Raw genomic sequence first — 18556 nt, 5'->3', positions numbered from 1 at the left:
ATGGCGTCATTATATATAGCTGCGAAAGTCGCATGTGCGTCAGAGCCCCAGTACGGTGGAAGTTATGGTGATTCTCGTGTACGACTGTGATGGTGTTATCCTAACGCATTACGTTCCTCCACGGCAGACCGTTGATGCACAGTATTACTGTTCGTTTTTGGAGCATCACCTGCGACCAGCTTTTAGAAAGAAGCGGCGACACTTTCAGCACAACCCACCCATCATTTTGCACGACAATGTGCGGGCGCCTACAGCGCAAGGTGTGGCTGCTCTGTTCGGTCGATGGGACTGGAAAGTACTGTACCATCCACCATACTCCCCGGTGTTAAGTCCTGGTGAATTTGATTTGATTCCGAAGATGAAGGAACCACTTCGTGGCATTCGCTTCAGAACTGTTCCATAGATTCGACAGGCAGTATACCACTAGATTCGCACCATCAACAGTCTCTGTTAACGGTATACTACACCTTCCACATAGCTGGCAACGGGTTCTACATAACGCTGGTGACTACTTTGAAGGACAGTAACAGGTGCAGACATGTAACTCTTTTGTATCGATCGTGAATAAATAGTTGCCACTATTTAAGTTCCAACCGTCGTATAAGTCTACCATCTATTCTGTGGAAGCACTGAATAAACAGTGAATAATTTTCAAGTTTACACTCCTTGTTTAGGAACATTATTTACATACAGCAGCTGCTATCTAGCCTAACAGACAGTGGATTAAAATCTTTAGTGAGAAAATGACCAGTGCGACCGCAAACCCTATGATGCAGATATGAGCCAAAGACATTAACCAGGGGTCACATGCAATTTTTATTGCAATGCCAACGTCCATAGGCTAGGGGTAGTGTCTTTGATTAGTAGTAATAGAAGCAGTAGTAGTAGTAGCTTTATTCATCTGTAGATCTCTTTTTACAAGGATATAGGACATGTCAAAGTATTTACAAATTTAGATCAATTTAAAATAAGCTAATTGGTATACACATATATTTACAGACTTCTAGTTAGAGACAACCATTAGATTTACTCCTGGTATACAATACCTCTTTTACAAATAACTTATTAAATAATGAAATTCACTCATATCTCACTATCAGTCACTGCACACACTATACACACATTGTTTCATAACACTTCACTCACTACACACACACACACACACACACACACACACACACACACACACACACACACACACACACTGGTGATCTCTGGGCCACTTTCTGTACCGCAACTTCCCATTTGCTATCCTGAAAAACTGAGTCAGCATCCCTCCATAATGAGTAAGATGTTGAGCTCAGAAAGAGGAAGAGGTGTAAGTATTGTGCTATGTATAGCTTGGGGGTAAGTATTTCTAGAGAGGAAAAAAAGAAGGAAAAAACAAAGTGAAGGTGTTATGTGGAATGTTGGATATTTTATAATCATTATTTATATAACATTCTCTATCAAACCCCTCCTCTGTTTTAGCTAAGTAATCCGTCAATGTATAAAATGTAATGCATAACAGGTACTTTTTAGCTAACTTTTTAAATAAGTGTATTTTGGCAATTTTTTAATCTCTTTTGGTAATTTATTGTACAGTTTTATTCCTTGGTAGAACATGCTGTTTTGAATTTTGTGTTTATTTTTCTTGGTAAATGTAAGTTGAGTCTATCTCTTGTAGTGTGGTCATGGACAGAGCTGTTTATGCAGTAATTACCGATGTTATTTTTGATGTGTACAACTGACTGGTAAATGTATTCACAAGGAGCAGTTAAAATCCCCAGTGTTCTGAAGAGATCTTTACAATGAGCTGGACTAGTATTTTTGGTTATTATTCTTATGGCTCTTTTCTGGAGTTTGAAAACTGTGTTCATATTTTGTGCATTTGTTCCCCAAAAAAGAATTCCATAGCTAAGAAATGAGTGTACATATGAATAATATGTAACTAAACGACACTGCATGTTATACACTGATAATAGGATTCTAAGAGCATAACATGCAGATGACATCCTGTTTGCAAGTACCTTTGTGTGTTCACACCACTTCAACTTAGAATCAATATTCATTCCTAGAAATTTTGCATTTGTTACACAGTCTACAGAGGTGCCATCTACATTTAATTTAACATTGTCATTTTTCCTCTTCAAACTGAAATTCATGGCATTAGTTTTATTTATGTTCAATATCACTTTATTACTTATTGACCAATCATAAACTTCCTTGAGAGTTTCATTTGCTTTCTCAGCAAGGAGTTCTCTTGTTATCTCACTGACTATAATATTGCTGTCATCAGTGAAGAGGATTTTTTCACCATGAGTAACACTACTGGGAAAGTCACTGATGTATATCAGGAACAGTATTGGTCCTAATATGCTACCTTGTGGAACCCTTATATTAATGTATTTGGTTCTGATAAGTGTTTTACTAAATATTTAGCTCTATTTGAAGTATGTGTTATCTCTACTCTTTGTACCCTATCCGTTAGGTATTATTTAAACCAGTCGTTAGCTACCTCTCTTATTCCTAATGCTTCTAATTTATTTAATAGAATCTTGTGGTCGACTGTATCAAATGCCTTTGAAAGATCCAAAAATATGCCTGTGACACAAAAATGCTCGTTTACATAGTTTGCTAAGTGCTGTGGATCATTTATTACTTTATCCCCCTCCCTTAGGAGTATGTTATTCTGCATTTGTTTGCCTTTTCCCATTTCCTTTTTTATGAGTATAACATCCCAGAGTGCTTTACTTGTATTCTCTGCATTATATGTTATTTTGTCATTAAATGACTTTTTTGCAGCAATCAGCACCTTCCTAAAGATCTTTTTGTATCTATGGTAAAAATTTAAGAATTCTGGATCATTGCGAACCTTTTTCATGGAACTGAGGTGTTTAAGTGTTTGGGATGACTTCTTAATACTGACTATTATCCATCTGTTTTTGTGAGATGTTGATACAGACATGCATACTTTAGGAAATGCCTTTTGAAAGTTCAATTTAAACAATGTGGAGAATTTAGAGAATTTCATATTCACATTGGTTTCCTTATACACTTCATCCCAGCTTTGTTTTTCTAGTTCTTTTGATTCAATCCCTGACTTTACTGTTGGTCAATTACTGATGAAGTCATTGTGGTACCCCTTGTTGCAGTATTGACCAATAGGGACATGCCAAAACTTTGAAGGATGTTTATGAAGGTGCTGCTGGATTCATTTATGATGTTAGTGTTGACGTTAATGTCCCCACACAGATTTATGTTGCCCTTTGTACTTGAGACTTTATCTAGAACTTCTGTTAACTTATTGAAAAAAGTGTCCACACTACTGCTGGGAGATCTATACACACCCAAAATGATTAATTACTTGGCGATTTCAAGCCCTGTTAATTCAATAGCTGATATTTCAGTGTTTCTCTTCAGTTACAGTACTAAGGTCATGTCTTGATTTGAACTGTGTTCCTTTTCTGATATAAATGCATGATCCTCCATCCCTTGAAGTAGTTCTGTAGTAAGAGTTTGCCTTTTCATAGAATGATAATACTACATCTTGGATTTCTGTGTCTCTACACCAGTGCTCAGTAATACAAACTACTTTGCAGTTCAAAGACTCGAGCTCAACTTCTAATAGTTGTATTTTATTTTTTATTGATTGCATGTTTTGATGGACGATTGTTAAGTCTGTGAAATGCTCCATGTTACTCTTTCCAATGGTTTGTTTTTCTATGTGACATCTGTGGTGTTTGAGGTGTTAAAATCTGTCTTGTGAGTGATTGTTTCAGTGTATTTTAAAGTGCTCGAGATACTCTTTAGGCAGGGAAACATGTTGTCTGGATTTATCCTAAAAAAGATTTACTTTTCCTACCTATGACAACAAATATTTGACCATGTGTGGCCCGAGATCCACCACCTATACTTTCATGGATCAGCTGTACCAATCTTCCCTTCCAAGTCCTGTTTAGGTGTAGGCCATGTCTTGTGAAACCCTATCTGTTGATTGTCCCGACGGGCACCAGAGGAATATGAGCAAAGTTGGCTGTCCTCAGAGCCATCCCTAACCCCACATTGAATCACCTCACAGCTCCATCAAAGTGTGGTCGATCATGACGCCAGAACAGCTCAACAAAATGTACGTTGGTGCTATGAGTTAGGGAAGCTACCTTGACCAGGTCACCACCGATGTCATATGCCCCGTCCCTGTCCAGACTGTTTCCCGCCCCACCCACTGTCACTACATGGTCCTCTTTTGTATATTTCCTTACATAAAAACCGTAGGTCCTCTATCACGTGACTCAGCCCTGCATTTGGCTTGAAGATGCTGGTGGCCTGGTACGCTGCCCCTAAACTTGTGTAACTGAGGACCTACACTTCGCCCATGGCTACTACCTAGCAGCAGAACTTTCTTCTTCCTAACACTTTGTACATTCCTAGGCTTCTTGGCTTTGGTTGAAGTGTGCTGCACATTTCCTGCTCCTCGTTCTATCTGAGACTCTTCTCCACTTAACTCTGGTAGTGGTAGATTCCTTTTTTTTGTGTTTAGTAATCAAAACACCATCTGTTCCGGCTTCGAACCCAGCTACTGCTTAAAGTTTGAAGGAAAATGATCAGCAATGGTGGCTGAACACTTCCGGCATAAGAATACATCCTCGTTCTGCCAACTGCCCTGTCAAAGAGGGTGAAGGAGCGGACAGACGTTCAGAGCATTCTCTTGTCCTTGGGGTGGGAAACTCACCATAAAAGGCGGAAGAATCAGCAATAATCAGCTGTATGAGGATGCAGAAGGCAATGGAAACCACTGCATTAAAGACATATAATGTGTATCCATAGGGCAAGCGGCCTGTAGCTGAAAAAGTGTCATGATGATCTGTCAATTGGCAAAAGATTCCAGAATAGTCCCCTATTCCGGTCTCTGGAAGGGGACTGCCAAGGGGGGGGGGGGGTTACCATGAGAAAAAAGTTGAAACACCAGCGAAAGGAGGACGTTCTGCGAGTCAAGCCGTGGAACATCATAAGTTTGAATGTTGTAGAGAAAGTAGAAAATCTCAAAAAGGAAATGCAGGGTCTCAGTCTAGATATAGTGGCGGTGAGTGAAGTGGATAGAACACAAGGATTTCCGGTCATACTAATATAGGGTAATATCAACAGCAGTAGAAAATGCTATAACGGGAGTAGGACTTGTTATGAATAGAAAGCGAGGGCAGAGAGTCGTTTACCACGAACAGTTCAGTGATAGGGTTGTTCTTATCAGAATCGACAGCAAACCAACATCGACAACAATAGTCCAGGTATACATGCTGACGACGCAGGATGAAGACGAAGAGATAGAGAAAGTATGTGAGGATACTGAAAGAGTAATGCAGTACATCAGAGGAGATGAGAAACTAATAGGCATGGGTGACTGGAATGCAGTTGTAGGGGAAGGAGTAGAAGAAACGGTTACATGACAATATAGGCTTGGGACAGGGAATGAGAAAGGAGGAAGAATAACTGAGTTCTGGAATAAATTTCAGATAATAATAGCGAATACTGCGTTCAAGAATCACAAGAGGAGGAGGTATAGTTGGAAAAGGCAAGGCGATACGGGAAGATTTCAGTTAGGTTATATCAAGGTCAGAAAGAGATCATGAAATCAGATACTGGACTGTAGGACGTACCCATGAGCAGATATGGACACAGATTACAATGTAGTAGTGATGAAGAGGAGCCTGGAGCTTAAGAGAATCGTCTGAAAGAATCGATGTGGAAGAAAGTAGGATAATGAAGTACTTAGGAACGATACACACTTTTGAAGGTCACTAAGCATGAGGATAGTGCGATAGGGAACGCCAGAGTAGGCAGGTCTATTGAAGAGGAGTCGACATCTCTAAAAAGGGCAATCGCAGATGTCCGACAAACAACGAAAGAACTGTGAAGAAACCTTGGGTAACTTTGATTATTTTATAGGTGTATTATGCTCTAAATACAATAAGTCGCCTTCTGCTCAGTCTTGCCAAATAGTGGTTGTACAGAGGCGTTCAGTAAGTAATGGAACTCATTTTTTTTCCGAAGCCAGGTTTTTTGTATTCAAAATTACAATACACTGTATTGTATCTCACTCCTTTGGCTACAAAACCCTATTTTTCAACATAATCTCTGTTCACTTCGACAGCCTTACGCCACCTTAGTGGCAGAGCCTGTATGACCGCGTGGTACCACTCTAGTAGTGGACGTCGGAGCCGACCTCCCCATTGTCCATCTATTGCTTCTCGCGGAGTGCATCCTTTATTGGGCCACACAGATGGAAGTCTTAATATGCGGCATCCAGGCTGTAGGGTGGATGGAGAAGAACCGTCGAAGGAACTTTTGTGAGCTCTTTTAGGGTGCACAGACGCGTGTGAGGTCTTGCGTTTGCATTTTTGTGGCGACGGACTCGCTGAAATTGTTTCTTCAATTCCCTGATGGTAGCACAGCGCACTTCAGAGTCTGTCGCTGCACCGCGAAGGAGGACATCAAACAGAATATCCCCTTCAGATTGCCAGGAAACCGTTGCCACGACTTTAGCGGCTGAGAGTGCGACTTAGATCTATTTCTTCCGAGGAGAGGTGAAAAATTATTAGGATCAGCCTCATAACACGAAGCAATTCTGCATAGATTGTCCTTCGTTGTTCTTTATGGTCTTCTGTTATGCGGCGAGGAACCAAGCGGGCACTCACTTTAGGTAACCAACTGGTGGACGAATGTGTCAGCACTACCAACAGAGACCTCAAGTTGAGTAGCGAGATGTCTGATTGTGATCCACTGATCATTCCGAACGAGAGTGTCCGCACATTTCGACACTGCGGGAGTCACAACTGTGTGCAGACGGTCGGCACGACCTTGTTGCGATTGTGACGGATGCCTTGCCCAAGCATCACCGTGCTTTTGGTCACTGCCATGTCTCCGTAGGCGTTCTGCAAGCAAGTATGAATAAAAGCGATGCTCTGGTTCTCCTCCGAAAGAATCTCAGTGGCATCTCTGTTTGGAACGCACCTCCGCCACAGACGCCGTTTAGAAGGCTACTCATAGCCCCGCCACCTATTGAAAGCTTATGAAACTATAGGGTCTGAAGTGAGAATATTATACGAGGTCCACATCAAATTCGCATTTTTTCAACCGAAATTCGCAAAGTGTTGCATTATTTATTGAACACGCCGTAGTTCAGTTGGCCGACAAAAGAAAAAAAACAGGAAGACTGCAATATAAATCACTCAGGAATGCAAGGGAGGAAAGGCGAAATGGCCGTCGGAAAGATGTGAAGAAATCGAAGAAGAAGTGATTGTCGGAAGGATTGATTGACCAAACAGAGAAGTCAAAACAACCATTAGCGAAATTAAAAGCAAGTGATGGTAACATTAAGAATAGAATGGGGATTCCACTGTTAAATGCAGAAGAGAGAGCAGATGCGTGACAAGAGTACGTTGAAGTCTCTCTGAAGCAAAGGACTTGGCTGACGATGTTTTACGAGGTAGGGAACTTTAATAGTGGCAAGTATTTATTTACAGCTCGTACAGAATAGATATGTGTTTCAAAGTTTTACTGACCTTCAAAGTAGTCACCAGCATTGGGTATAACCCGTTGCCAGCGATGTGGAAGTCGTAGGATACTCTTAGCAGTGCCAGTTGCGTTGACAGTTCGAGCGGCGCGGTCTATTGCCCGACGAATTTGTAGCGGTTCTGAAGCGAATGCCGAGAAGTGTTTCCTTCAGTTTAGAAATCGAGTTGAATTTACGAGGGCTTAAGTCAGGAGAGTGCAGTAGGTGGTATAGCACTTAGCAGCCCCATCAGTCAAACAAATCAGTAACAGCTTGCACTGTGCGTGCTTGAGCATTGTCCTACAAAATGATGGTTAGGTCCTGAAGAAAGTGTCATCACTTCTGTCTGTATGCTGTTCATTTTTGGAACACAACCTACGACCAGCAACCTACCACTTCACGGCATTCGCTTCAGAACTGCTACAAATTCGTCGGGCAATAGACCGCGCCGCTCGAACTGTCAACACAACTTGCACTGCTAAGAGTATCCTACGACTTCCACACCGCTGGCAACGGGTTATACATAATGCTGGTGACTACTTTAAAGGTCAGTAAGGCTTTGAAACAAGTATCTATTTTGTACGAGCTGTAAATAAATAGTTGCCACTATTAAAGTTGCAACCCTCCTAGAAGAATAAATTTGAGTCTTTAGGGATGGCATATGGGATCCACTATTAGTCAGAATTTGAAAGAGCTCTGGAAGATATGAAATCAAGTAAGGCAAAAGTGATAGATAATAATCCATCGAAATTTCTAAAACCTTTGGGGGAAGTGGCAACCAAACGATTATTCAAGTTTGTGTGAAGAATCTACGACACAGCTGACGTACCACTATTTTTTCTGCAAAATATCATCCACACAATTCCGAAGAGAGCAAAGGCAGATAAGTGCAAAGACTTTCGCACAATCGGCTTAACAGCTCATGCGTCCAAGCTGTTGCCGAGAATAATAGAGATAAGAATGGAAATAGATTGAGAATCAGTTAAATGACGATCAATTTGACTTTAGGAGAGTATAGACACCAGAGAGGCAGTTCTCACGTTGCACATGATAAAGGTAGCAAGGTGGAAGAAAAATCAGGACACGCTCGTAGCATTCGTCGAGCTAGAAAAAGGGCTTGATAGTGTAAAATTGTACAAGATATTCGAAATTCTGAGAAAAATAGAATGAAGTTATAGGGAAAGATGGGTAATATACAATCTGTGCAAGAACTAACAGGGAAGAGTATAATTGTATGGCCAAGAACAGTGTTCGGATTAAAAAGGGTGTAACACAAGGATGCAATCTTTCTTTTTCTAGTGTTCACTCTATTCATCGAAGAAACAACTATGGAAATAAAAGAAAGGTTCGAGAGTGGGATTAAAATTCAGGGTGAAAGAGTACCTGTAATAAGATACACTAACAACATTACTACCATCAGTGAAAGTGAAAAAGAGTTACAAGATCTGTCTAATGAGTACGGAAAACTGATTGAAAGTAAACGGGAAAAAGACAAAGGTAACGAGGAGTGGTAGAAATGAGAACAGCGAGAAAGTTACCCAACTGGGGATCACGAAGTAGATGAAGTTAAGGAATTCTGCTATCTTGGAAGCAAAATTATACATTGTGGACGAAACAAAGAGGACATAAAAAGCAGACTAGCACAGGAAAGAGGGCATTCCTGACCAAGAGAAGTCTACAAGTATCAAATATTGGCCTTAATCTGAAGAAGAAATTTTCGAGAATGTTCGTTTGGAGCATAGCTTTGTCTGGTAGTGAATCATGGACTGTAGGAAAACCAGAACAGAAGAGAATCTAAAGTTAGAAATGTTGTGCTACAGAAGAAGGATGAAAGTTGGTGGACTGGAAGGTAAGGAATGAAGAGGTTCTCCAGAGAGCCGACGAAGGCAGGTCTATATGGAAAACACTGAGGAGACGAAGGTACAGGATAATAGGGCACCTGTTAAGGCATCAGGGGTTAACGTCCGTAGTAATAGAGGGAACTGCCTATTGTAAAACCTGTAGGGGAAGACAGAGAGTTGCATACATCGAACAACCATTAGTTTCTTTGCTCCTGCCGTGAATGTATGAACATCGCCGGTACATCAGCAGCAACACAAGGCAGTGGCGTCCGTGGCAACACTGCGTGGTCTACGCACTCGCAGAGATTAGGGATGGCGGTCATCGCTGAAACAACCGGTTTTCGGTTATATCGTTTTTTTCCACGTCAATTTGACCTGACCGTTAAAACTGCTCAAAATAACCGGTTTCTAAAATAACCGATTTTAGGTTTTTTGTTCCTAGTGTTTCCTATGACGGACGCAGAAATCGAATAAAGATTGAAAAATTTTGACTCAGTCATTTTCAAGATACTTAGAATGAAAATATCAAAATATCAAATTAAATACGTAAATAAAAGAAAAGTTAGTCTGTCCACCATTCGGTGCTTTTCTCGAAAAGTAATAAGTAGTTAAATATTTCAAAAAATACCAGTAACCTTCTTTTGATTCTAATTTTTGGAAACTCTGCTCAAAAATCATGTTGTAATCGGGGATCATACAGCTACTTGGGCATTACGAATAGTCAGTGCTAGAGGGTGAAAACTGAGGTTGAAGAACTCTTTTTTTTTTTCGTGTTGGTTTGTCCGTTTACAAGGGCTACAAGCAGAACAAGGCATATTATGTGCACACAGGCAGCGGATCGGCTACTTTCTATTTTTTTATATACTGTGAATCAATTGCTGCAAGTTTTTAGTTTATTACTGTTAGCTTAATTTCCTTCCTTTCTTTATTACTTCACAGAAATGGCAGACAGATCGTTAATCTTTTAAAGCAAATGAAGCGTTGTACTTCCTTACTATGTCTCTTCGTAAAATGGTTTCCAGACTAGGGTTGCCGCCATTCTTCAATACTACAGATCTTCGGGTACGACAGTAAGAAACTACCGTGTTGACCAGCTGGGGCAACTCCTGCACACTGCACGACACGCGTACCTTAAATTACGATACTCGGTAATAGAGACACTATTGTCTCAACAATGCTGCACCAATTCTTATGCCATGTGTTTGTTGCTTGTTTCTGTATGCGTTGTTATTAAAATAACACCGAGTGCTTTTCTCATTTTTCTCTAATAACGCAATATTTCAACCAATGAAAATTTTACGAAAAAATTGCTCCTTTCCTTAAAGGGTTTTATTTAAAAACGAATAGGGTTAGCTCTGGTGCTATGGTTAACTGATATTACGTTTTTTTGATTATTAATAAAAAATAAGAAGAACGCCTGTTATAACCGAGTCCGGACAAATGTCGAAAAATACCGGTTATTCAGAACTCAAATACCGGTATCGGTTTTAACTGGTCGGCTTTTACCACCCCTAGCAGAGGTTAGGCTCCATTGCATCGCAGAACGACCACGCAACGTTAGCGGACGTCTCACGCACATCAACAGCGAGAGGCAACAATCTACTCGACAGTATAATGTGTCCACGCACGGTAGAAGTTCGCGGCAGTGTGATGTGGCAACAATAGCCACGCAACGGCCGCTGTCGTCGCCACTACACCAGCAGCAGACGGTGGTCACATCACATAACTGCAAGCTACATCTGCGCCTTCTGTAGTGTTGACTTTGCAGATTGCTAGTCATGGTCGAAAGAATTAGTCGCCCAGCAACTGTGGTTCAGGGTAGTCAATTTGATGATTTTATACATCAAAGAGAAAGACAAGTTGAAGAAATGGAGCCGGCCGGGGTGGCCGAGCGGTTCTAGGCGATACAGTCTGGAACCGCGCAACCGCTGGTCGCAGGTTCGAGTCCTGCCTCGGGCATGTATGTGTGTGATGTCCTTAGGTTAGTTAGGTTCAAGTAGTTCTATGTTCTACGGAACTGATGACCTCAGAAGTTAAGTCCCATAGTGCACAGAGCCATTTGAATCATTTTTTGAAGAAATGGAAAGTCAAGAGGAAGAATTAACAAATCAGATAAGGGGATAATAAGTCAGTTTGATGAGTTAATAAGTAAAAACGAAAATCGGAACGAGGAAACAAAAAAGTAGAGAGACAGAATAAATGGTGAACTTGTAATATTATTGGGATTTCCGCCGTATGAAAGCTGTGAGTACCCTGGGAAAGGCATTCACCTATCTGTATATTAAATGATCAACTTATGAGGTGAGACCTATTCTTTAAAATACATTTGTTTTATACAATTTACGCAACTGTAAAGATCCGCATCTAGCGCGGACGCTAATACATCGATTGCGCAGTCAAAGAAACATTTTAACAGAAGCTGAACTCAACGTTCCGCTTCGATCTAAATAAAAGATGACAGTAAAAACTTTTGTAGATCTTCAGATTTTATCGTACTTCTGCTTGTAAAGTGAAAACGTAAAGAAGGTCGTCTTTAAGTCATAAAAGTGAGCAGTATTGCCAGCGTGCATACAACATTATTAATTAATAAAAGTCGAGTAATTTATGTTCGATACTGTAAATCGGCGATTTATTGTTATGAAGGTGTTGAACGGTGCAAGAATTGTCTTGAAGGAAGGAGAAAAGTAATGACTAATTTGTGACAAAAACGTGAACCAAGAAGCTAGTAGAGGACAGGGTGAAATCTGATCCCACCATACAGTTAGAGAAGTACTTATGTAAGTTATACTGTTTATAAATAAGCCCTAATTGCTTGTGAGAACTGTTTGAATATATTTAGTGTTTACCAGATTTCTTATTCTATTCTTTTCCTTTATATTTTTTTTACCTCCATGTCATATTATTTTTATAAATATCAAACAGCCTTTACTACAGCAGAGAATACTGCGGCATCCTGGTCATAGACAGAAGGCAGCTCCTTGTCTTCTATACAACTCATAGCTGCCCCATTTATTAATGATTTCATTTGCAAATGCATTTTTTTTATTGTTCATTGTTAAAGGTTCCTTAGGTAATTATAAAATTCATACTGATTACGTAAATAAATCCGGGTCTTTCAAAGAATAGGTCTCATCTCATAAGTTGATCATTTAATATACAGATAGGTGAATGCCTTTCCCAGGGTACTCATAGCTTTCATACGGCGGAAATCCCAATAATATTACAAGTTCACCATTTATTCTGTCCCTCTAACTATTTGTTTCCTCGTTTCGACTTTCGTTTTTACTTATTAACTCATCAAACTGACTTATTATCCCATTATCTGATTTGTTAATTCTTCCTCTTGACTTTCCATTTCTTCAAAAAATGGTTCAAATGGCTCTGAGCACTATGGGACTTAACTTCTGAGGTCATCAGTTCCGTAGAACATAGAACTACTTGAACCTAACTAACCTAAGGACATCACACACATACATGCCCGAGGCAGGATTCGAACCTGCGACCGTAGCGGTCGCGCGGTTCCAGACTGTATCGCCTAGAACCGCTCGGACACTCCGGCCGGCTGAGGAAATTTAGAGAACCAGCATTTGAGGCTGACTGCAGTGCAATTTTACTACCACCAACTTATATTTCGCGGAAAGACCACAAAGATAAGATAAGAGAGATTAGGGCTTGTACAGAGGCATATAGGCAGTCATTTTTCCCTCGTTCTGTTTGGGAGTGGAACAGGGAGAGAAGATGCTAGTTGTGGTAGGAGGTACCCTCCGCCACGTACCGTATGGTGGATTGCGGAGTATGTACGTAGATGTAGTAGGTGTAGAGGTTGTTCCAGAGTTGTAGATTTTAGTTGGTAGCAAACAGAACGTGGTACCTGTAGCGGCAGATATGAAAGTTGGTAAGCATTGTACCTTGCATGTGCTGACGAAAATATTGTCACTGTACAGCAAGTTGCTGCAGTGAATCTTATCCAAATTTCAGTGAGTAACATACTGCAATATGATCGGCGGGTGAAAAATATTTGTGTTGACGAAGTGTCACGGACAGACGTTGTTCCCGGAGTCGCAAATTTCATATGGTAGCTAACAGCATGTGGAACCTGCAGGTGCAGGTGAGGGATGTGTGTGTGTGTGTGTGTGTGTGTGTGTGTGTGTGTGGATAGTGGCTTTAGTGACAGGATGTTGCATAGCTTTAATCTTCAAGAATGTAGGATCAAAAAGTCTCAGACGTTTCACATTCCGTAGTAAAGCCAGAAATACAATTATCCTGTTTCCTGTTAAAAACGACTGCTAGGAAGGAAAAGAAACTTCAGATTGTTATGTATACAATTTTATTTAAAATTCCATAGAAAGAAAATGAATATAATTATATGGGAGAAACAATTTTTGTAATTTTTTAAATGCCCTGCTATCAAAATTAAATCTGACAGTGAGGAAGAAAATAAAACCTCACTTTTCACAGCACAACATTTTCTTTGTCGCACTGTCTTAACAGAAAACCTATACATTCTTGTTTAAAAAAGTATATATCGCCTATGTTCATCTGAGTGTTTATTAGACTATCGAGTAAAAGTTTAAAATAATTCGGTCAAGAAATATTTCTAGATATTTGCTAACAGTTTTACCCTATGTTCGTCGGAATGTTTATTAGAGTATCGCGCAAAAATTTAAAGTAAATCGCTCAAGAAATGTTTGGAGATTTTTGCTAACAATTTTTCCCATTTAAGTATTATATACACATATTTATGTAACATATATATTAAATATGTAAACTATGCTAACAACGTTTCCTCTTTATATATTATATATATTTATATATTACATATAGTAAAAAAACTACAATGTTTATTGTAGTATCATGTAATAATCTGAAGAAAATCGGTCAAGAAATTGTGAGATAACTTTATTTATTTTATAAAATTTCGGGAGAATTGCGGATGTCTGCAACTTGTTACTGCGATATTTCGGCTCAGTGTCTCTTGGCCATCTCAAGTGAATACTGAGAAGAAAGGCAGTGAGCTCACGTATTTAAGATCCCACCGCTCCATGCGTGCTATGTCCAGCTGGCGCTACGCATGCGCTGTTTGTCTGCGAGACTGTGCCTTGCGGCGCGCGTGCTCCGTGGTGAAAGCTGGCTTCATCGGTATCAGATCAATTGTCTTCCTATGGTTAAAGACGCCAGCTGCGCACAGCAGGAAGATTTTCTACGACGGTATTCCGTATAGAATTTAATGGAAACCGTCGTCTCGATTAATAAGGGACTCAGACGGTCGTGTTCCCACTGAGTCATTGATGATGGAGCTCTATAAATTTGACGTATGGACGACAATTTTCATTTGGTTGTATTTCATCGAGGGACCAGGAGTAGCCTTGTGCCTGGGTGGATGGTGTGACGCGGGCCGAGGCGAACTGGATCCACGACAAGACTACGACGAGGCAGAGTGCAGTGATCAACCGACTTTTGACACCGTTGCCGCAAGTTCCTACTCGACGATCATTTACCAAGTTGACGGGGAAATGTATAGATGACGCGACTGTGTCCATGTTGGAAAGAGATCTTAGTTTTGCTCCTACACCTGTTTCACCACCACTAGTGGATTTCGTCTGTTCCATCGGTGAAGCTGTGCGCCGCCTTCCAGCAGATGCAGCAGAGTTAATTTGTCGAGAATATTGCCGAATGTTGACGGGAGCCGCACCACCGAAGAGCAACATCTTGCCTATGGAGAGAGCAGTTCTCCGTAAGTTACGAAAAGACGTGGATACGGTAGTACTCAAGTTGGATAAAGGGAATGCTACTGTTCTCATGCCACGGGAAGACTATATTAATAAGATCAATGTTTTGTTGAATGACTCAGAGTATCTCAAAATCGATAAAGGTCCTACTAATCGAGTGGATGCGAAAAATAGCAGAACTTCTGTCTAACAGTTCTCTACCAAAGGGATCATTTAGAGACTCAGACCAAGCAGTTCAGTATCACCTAGGAAGTATGGGCTCTCCAAGGTTCACAAGGAAGTTGTGCCTTAACATCCTATTGTAAGCTACATTAGAGCAGCCACCTCTGATTTGGTCAAATACTTGGCGTCTTTATTGAAACCCATTGCAGGCAAGTGTTCACATAAGAAATTCTAGTGGTTTTATCAGCGGACTTCAGTTACTTCAACTGGAAAGCAACGGCTTACTGGTCAGCTTCTGTGTGCCTCTGCATCTCATAGACAGTAGGTTTGGGGCTGACTTTACAGCTTTTTGTTGGAGCACACTCGACATAATTTTTATTTAACGAGTTTTTTGAACAATTTGACGGTGTCGCCATGGGTAGCCCTTTGTCTCCCCTGGTAGCCAATCTTTTTATGGAAGATTTTTAGCAGCGAGCACTAACTTCAGCTATTTTAAAACAAACATTATTTTGGCGGCACGTTGATGATACTTTTATAGTTTGACCTCATGGTTTGGAGAGTCTCGGAGAGTTCCTTCAACATCTGAACTCTGTACATGAAGACATAAAACTTAGTTTGGAATGGAGAAAGATGGTTGTTTGCCGTTTTTAGACATCTCAGTGCGACGTAAGAGCGATGGCAGACTTGGGCGTTAGATGTTCCGAAAGCCCACTCATATAGACCTGTATCTGCAACGGACTAGTTGCCACCACCCGGCACAAAGATGGTTCTAAGGATCTTAATCCACCGAGCTCATACTATCTCGGATGCCAATAATCTGCGAGCGGAGCTGGACCACATCGAAACAGTGTTCCAGGATAATGGGCATTCGCCCTAGTAAGTACAGAGAGCGCTACAGACGTACGACCGACAAGAGAAACAAGAGAATGAGGCCTCCAAAACGACTCGTCATTTACCATATATTGGAAATATTTCAGTCAGAAGAGGCAGAATATTAAGAAGACATAAAGTTAAAGCAGTTTTCGTCATCATCCTAAAATCTCGGCGCTGTTGGGATCTGTTAAAGACGACTTAGAGTTGCTCAAGGCAGGTGTTTTAAGGATTCCGTGTGAATGCGGAAAGTCTTACATACGGCGAACGACGCGCACAGTGCACGAACGCATTATAGAACATCAGTGGCATACTCGTCTCCTCCAAGCCAATAAGACCGCTATCGTTGAACATTTTATTTTCACTGATCATTTGAGGAAATACAACCAAACGCAAATTGTGGCTCGTACTCAAACTTTGGAGCTCCGTCGTCAATGAATCAGTGGAAGTACGATTGTCTGAGACCCTTATTAGTCGAAATGGTCGTTTCCAGTTAAATTCTGCCTGGAATCCCATCATAGAAAAACTTGATCCTCTGCGTAGCCGGTATTGTTTACTATACGAAACCGAGCGAGGTGGCGCAGTGGTTAGCACACTGGACTCGCATTCGGGAGGACGACGGTTCAATCCCGTCTCCGGCCATCCTGATTTAGGTTTTCCGTGATTTCCCTAAATCGTTTCAGGCAAATGCCGGGATGGTTCCTTTGAAAGGGCACGGCCGATTTCCTTCCCAATCCTTTCCTAACCCGAGCTTGCGCTCCGTCTCTAATGACCTCGTTGTCGACGGGACGTTAAACACTAACCACCACCACCACCACCACTACTATACGAAGACAATCGATATGATATCGATGAAGCCAGCTTTCACCACGCAGGGCGTGAGGCGCAGCGTAGACTTGCAGATAACAGCACATGCACAATACCAATTGGACTCACCGCGCTGCTGCTACTGTCGCAGGTTCGAATCCTGCCTCCGGCATGGATGCGTGTGATTTCTTTAGGTTGGTTACATTTAAGTAGTTGTAAGACTAGGGGACTGATGATCTCAGATATCAAGTCCCACAGTGCTCAGAGCCATTTGAACCATTTGTCTCACCGCGCATGTGCCGGCGGGATCTTAGCTCAGTGCCGCTCCTGTCGGTATTCACCTGAAGATGGCTTGACGACTGTGTGCAAGCAGCAGACATCCGGCTGTTCTCCAGAGATTTAGTGGAACGGTCAAGAACGTCTCCAAAATTTGACTCAGAGTGTTTCCCTTTTATATATTATATGCATTCATACATAAAAAAAAAACATCCTGGACAAATCCAGAGAACGTAAAATCAAAATTATTGCATTTCAGGAATCACGATATACAGATGAAAATCCTTTTGATTCGGAAGCATACAGGATACACAAAGGAAAACCTGGAAAACGAGCCATGGCAAATTGTCCAAAATTTGGAACTGGATTTATAGTAGATACATCAATACTTAATTCAGTCGCAACTTTCAAATCTTACTCGGGTCGGCTCTCCACGATGACAATAAAATCAGCTAATAAGATATACATCCTAATCGACGGACATGCACCAACTAACATCACTAACAAAAACAAAATAGAAGAAGTAGAAGAATTCTGGAACCAATTAGATAATATTCTCCAAAAAATCCCAAATAACCATGTCAAAATCCTTATGGGCGATTTCAATGCACAAATCGGTAAAGAAAAGAAATATCGTTATTGGGTAGGTAAATGGTCAGGGCATACACAGACCAACCGGAATGGCATGCGACTCATTGAAATCTGCAAAAACCATGACCTATTTTTCAAATCAACATTCTTCAAGAAAAGAGCCTCGAAAACGAAAACTTGGATCTCACCTAATCCATTACTTAACAACTCCAGTTCAAAAATTACCCTGGGGAAATTGCTCATACCAACACCGAAAACTGTGAAATTCTTGCAAAATACTTTTCTAAATTACTGAATTGTGAAAAGCCTGCAGAAAAATTTGAGTTCCATAGTACACAACGAAACCCAGACTCAAAGACACCAAGTTTACAAGAGATTAAAGAGATAATTCAGTCACTGAAAAATAAAAAAGCATCAGGAGAAGACCAAATCATCGCAGAATTATGGAAAAATGCAGGAGAAAATCTTATTGCAAAACTCAAAGAAATTATACATGAAATCTGGAAAACTGAAAAAATCCCCACAGATTGGAAGGCTGTAATCATACATCCTCTGTACAAAAAAGGAAGTAAAACAGACCCCAACAACTATCGTGGAATCTCTTTATTGTCAATAACATACAAAATTCTGTCTAAAGCCCTACTAAACCGCGCAGAACCTCAGCTGGATTCAAAACCAGGCGAATACCAAGGTGGGTTCAGAAAAGGTCGATCATGCGTAGAACAAATCCTTAACTTGAAAAACTCAGTGAA

This window comes from Schistocerca nitens, chromosome 7 (genome assembly GCF_023898315.1).
Source record: "Schistocerca nitens isolate TAMUIC-IGC-003100 chromosome 7, iqSchNite1.1, whole genome shotgun sequence".
Classification (NCBI taxonomy): Eukaryota; Metazoa; Arthropoda; class Insecta; order Orthoptera; family Acrididae; genus Schistocerca; species Schistocerca nitens.
This window is presented reverse-complemented; position numbering follows the sequence as displayed.